The sequence below is a fragment of the Cucumis melo genome, unplaced genomic scaffold (assembly GCF_025177605.1).
Source record: "Cucumis melo cultivar AY unplaced genomic scaffold, USDA_Cmelo_AY_1.0 utg000104l, whole genome shotgun sequence".
Lineage (NCBI taxonomy): Eukaryota > Viridiplantae > Streptophyta > Magnoliopsida > Cucurbitales > Cucurbitaceae > Cucumis > Cucumis melo.
Window position 1 is genome coordinate 1 of NW_026123761.1, and position 5,000 is coordinate 5,000.

A 5,000-nucleotide genomic window follows, 5' to 3' on the forward strand; every position below is an offset into this window, starting at 1 on the left:
GTCTCATTCATCTTATTATTATTGATTAAAAAAAAATACAATTAGAGATTTGGTGAGATTATCCAATTTGTAAGATACTTATTTTGGATGAGCCCCACAAGCTAATAGGATGAACTAAATGAGTTCTGCATTATGAACTATGTATCACGCATATGACTTATAGATGTGCTTTAAAAAGTCACATAGGGTGAAATGAAGAAATATAATATGAAAAGAGAATCGGATTCTATTTGTACTGTATCTGAGATGAATCTTGGCCATTCCCGCCTTTCAACTCCCCTAGACTAGACTTTTGGGTCTTATAAGGAACTAATTGAAACTTTCAAATATGTATAAAATAGGAATTGAACGCCAGGAGACAGAGTATGAACAAATAAAAAAGAAGAGGAAACAAAAGAAAATTCTTTTCTTTTACATATCTATATACATCCTTTACTTATTTCTATAAATATCCTCTTTATCTTTACTTGTCTATTTTCGACATCTATAAATAGAGTAAAAAATATATATAGTTTAGTTAAAGGGTAGATTTCCAGACATCATCATGTATCAGTATTTTTCATGATCTATATTATTAATGAATCCGTAGAATAGATACTCATACAAATTCATGATGTGCCAAGAACCAGATTTGAACTGGTGACACGAGGATTTTCAGTCCTCTGCTCTACCAACTGAGCTATCCCGGCCATTTCCGACACATTATCCTTATTTTAATAGATGACTTTGGTCTATGTCATTGTAAATAAGAAAAAAGGTATTCCAAAGTCTTCTTTTTGAAGATATACGAAATTTCAGGGCTTGGATAAGCCTTTCGAAGTTTCAGTACAGTAGACAGTTAATCATTCAAATTTCACAGATTACTTGCGCAAGGATGTTCGTTTGTACGTCTATCATATAGAATATATACCACAAGCCTTGTGATAAGAAATCAAATTTCCGCTCAAATACGCTTGTGAAAGAGTCGAATGAATGAGAAACATAACAAAGTCTGAATTGCTAATGAACGGATAAATAATTAAAGAGGCCAACGGGCCTTTTTAGGGTTTTGGGGATAGAGGGACTTGAACCCTCACGATTTTAAAAGTCGACGGATTTTCCTCTTACTATAAATTTCATTTTTGTCGTTATTGACATGTAGAATGGGACTCTATCTTTATTCTATTCGATCTGATTAATCAATTCTTCAAAAGATCTATCAGACTATGATGGAGTAAATGATTTGATCAATGAATATTCGATTATTTTTTCAACTTGTAGATCTTGGAATCGATTCATAACAATTCGTTCATTTTTATATATAATTTTATATATATATATAAATATAAATATAAAAAATTATAGAAATATAAAAAATAGAGATTCGAGTTGTCATTAATCAATATAGTATTTCAGTACGTAATACGTTTATCTTTCATCGTTTCTGGAGTTTCGATGGAAGGATTCATTCCTTTACTAACGCAACGTCGTCAACTCCATTTGTTAGAACAGCTTCCATTGAGTCTCTGCACCTACCCTTTTTTTTCGGAAAAAAGGATTTGGCTCAGGATTGCCCATTTTTAATTCCAGGGTTTCTCTGAATTTGAAAGTTATCACTTAGTAGGTTTCCATACCAAGGCTCAATCTAATTAAGTCCGTAGCGTCTACCGATTTCGCCATATCCCCCTCTTTTAAGATTAGTATCGCATTATGATGTCCTTCCCCGTTTTCTTTCATTTGTATTATACTGGAACCACTCAAGTCATTAGAATACCGATTCCTCTATTGAAAAGTGTTTCCTCCTATTGGATTTCTTGTCTATCTTCTTTCATCTCTCTCTTCTCTATCGGAGACCCATATTTGTTCCGATCCAAAATGATTCTATCATTTCTGTATCTGCAATTCAATATATATCAATATAGATAGATATATGAACATATATATTTGCCCCTCTTTCTATTATTTTTTTAGTAAAAAATTTAATACTTAAACGGTCGATTCCCTTGTTCGTCTTATCTTCCACCTTTCAGAATGAAAACATAGAAACGCTTCATTATCATCTCAATTGCATTAAATGCAATTAAGATTAACACATTAATTATTGATACACATCCATTTGATAAATAGATCAAAATTTTCTATCGCTATATTCTATTAATCGTTATATTAATTATTATGTTCTATAATAGAACAATTCCAATATTGAATATTTATTTGAAATGAAATTAGATTCTATATTCATATTAATTAGGAATAGCTAAGATCCCAGTAATTTAGTAAATTACTATGCATGTAACATTTCTGTTATGTGAGCCCGCTTAGCTCAGAGGTTAGAGCATCGCATTTGTAATGCGATGGTCATCGGTTCGATTCCGATAGCCGGCTTTTCTCTATTGATTTTATTTTTGACATAATTGATAAATCAAATAAATAAAGAAACGACTTCTTACCCTTTTTCAAAGGTCACCGATCTATGATGTCGTAGGAACTTACTTACCTTTATGACTAAAGGAGGGGTTCTATTTCTGTAGAACAAATCAAGAAAGGAACTCTTACTTTTTTATATCATTTACATATACAATAGGATCCGGATATTGATCCAAGTTATCTAATTATTCTTTGTTTTGTAGTACAATACTTTACTGGATTTCACTTCATTTATAATATTTATCATTTAGTTTTCATTTAAGTTTATGAAATTTAAATAAAATAAAATGTTTATGAAATTTAAATAAAATAAAATAAGGAGTCTTTATGTCGCGTTACAGAGGGCCTCGTTTCAAAAAAATACGCCGTCTGGGGGCTTTACCGGGACTAACTAGTAAAAGGCCCAAAACCGGAAACGATCTTAAAAACCAATCGCGTTCCGGTAAAAAATCTCAATATCGTATTCGTTTAGAAGAAAAACAAAAATTGCGTTTTCATTATGGTCTTACAGAACGACAATTACTTAAATACGTTCGTATCGCCGGAAAAGCCAAAGGATCAACGGGTCAAGTTTTACTACAATTACTTGAAATGCGTTTGGATAACATCCTTTTTCGATTGGGTATGGCTTCGACTATTCCTCAAGCCCCGACAATTAGTTAATCATAGACATATTTTAGTTAATGGTTCTATAGTGGATATACCAAGTTATCGGTGCAAACCCCGAGATATTATTACAGCAAAAGATGAAAAAAAATCGAGAACACTGATTCAAAATTATCTTGATTCATCCCCCCCTCAGGAATTGCCAAAACATTTGACTCTTCAGCCATTGCAATATAAAGGATTAGTCAATCAAATAATAGATAGTAAATGGGTCAGTTTAAAAATAAATGAATTGCTCGTTGTAGAATATTATTCTCGTCAGACTTAAACCTAACTAAAAAACAAGGGTTCGGACAATTTCGTCCTCCCCTTCGCCGAAGTCTAAGTAAAGAGACCGAAGGAAAGTAAGGTTTTGATCCGGAAATTTTTCTATCATTCATCTATCATTGATCGGTAGGGGGATTTTCATCTCTTGTGCATTCTTTCCAGTCTTTTCGTTTCCGTACCACAAAAATTCGAAATAAAGAATCCATAAAGGTCTAACCGTTGGAATAATAGTATCGATTGTTATTTGATTTGATACATTGTGGTCAGTAACATTGTTGAATTAGTACGGAAAGAGAGGGATTCGAACCCTCGGTAAACAAAAGCCTACATAGCAGTTCCAATGCTACGCCTTCAACCACTCGGCCATCTCTCCTACAGAATGATTATGGCCCAGAAACCGAGTTAATAGTGAGTCATTAATATTCAATTTTTTTTTTGATAGGCACGTCCAACCAATTCTAACTATACAAATAATTTTTTTTTAACTATGTTTAATGGATACTTTTAGCTCATGATTCTATTTAGTTTTTTAAACTATGATTCCTTTTTTCTAAAAATTCGACTTTTACAGTTTTCGATTTTTCACCAACAACTGTTTATCCCATACATATATCTAGTCACAAGTTATGAATCATAGAATGATTATTCGATTCTTTTTGCTCTTTTTTGTATCATAATTCAATCAAAAAACTTCTAGAATTACCCCAGTCAGATAAATAAAATTCTTTTTTTCTTCAACTTCGCTGAAATCAGAATAGTTCTCTTCATTCTGATCCTACTACATTTGGATGAAATTTAACCGGATTGAAATATTTCTTCTCTTTTATTGATTCCTGTGAAATCAAAAAGAAACAATTTTAATATCGAGTGGGATTTTTTAATGAATCCGTTTTTATGTTATTTCGTACTATGCAATTCCTTTGTTTGTGGGATCATTTTCTCACGAGAGGTAATTAAAAGAAATTATAGAATGGGGTTGTTACCGATGCCTAGATCTGGTGGGATAAATGGAAATTTTATCGATAAGACCTTTTCAATTGTAGCCAATATCTTATTACGAATAATTCCGACAACTTCCGGGGAAAAAGAGGCATTCACCTATTACAGAGATGGTGCGATTTGATTTTTTTTTTTTTCAATTTTCTTTACCGCTCTCCGTCTTAGTAGAAAGACACAGTATTCGGGATAGAAAGAAAACAATAATTGAAATAAATCTACGCTTCTTGGAGGTGCAATTTGAAAATCAAAAAATTCCTTCTGTCGTGTATCCCCGATTAATGTAACCTTAGATGCTAGAATTGTCGATTCTAGTATTAAGCGAAAGGTGTAACCTATGGATTAAGTCAACCCTACTCCACTAGTAAAAATATTCACTAGTAAAAATAGGTAGCAGAGGGGAAGAAGCACTACACCTAGGAATCAACAACACGAAAACTTTGTTATAAATTATACCTTTTCCTTATCGGGATCGGAACTTAGAAAAATGGTTGGGACAACAAACATCCATCTCGTTTGTATTTTGGATACCTGTATAACCATCGAAGACTGTTGAAGTGACTAATTCCTGGAAATTTAGAGGCGTTGAGGACAAAGAAATTGTTAGAGTTACCATTTTTATTTTTATCTAGTAAACCATGCTTGATGTTAAGAAAAGATCTTTT

General features: G+C 32.4%; 3 non-coding genes across 3 annotated transcripts; 1 reads left to right on the forward strand and 2 right to left on the reverse strand.

The window, feature by feature from the left end:
- Positions 1 to 616: 616 nt before the first annotated feature.
- Positions 617 to 689, reverse strand: TRNAF-GAA (transfer RNA phenylalanine (anticodon GAA)). The gene has a single exon. It is a non-coding gene; the product is annotated as a tRNA-Phe (tRNA).
- A 1,602-nt stretch (positions 690 to 2,291) lies between these two features.
- On the forward strand, positions 2,292 to 2,364 carry TRNAT-UGU (transfer RNA threonine (anticodon UGU)). Its single transcript has one exon. It is a non-coding gene; the product is annotated as a tRNA-Thr (tRNA).
- A 1,261-nt stretch (positions 2,365 to 3,625) lies between these two features.
- Positions 3,626 to 3,712, reverse strand: TRNAS-GGA (transfer RNA serine (anticodon GGA)). The gene has a single exon. It is a non-coding gene; the product is annotated as a tRNA-Ser (tRNA).
- Positions 3,713 to 5,000: the final 1,288 nt, after the last annotated feature.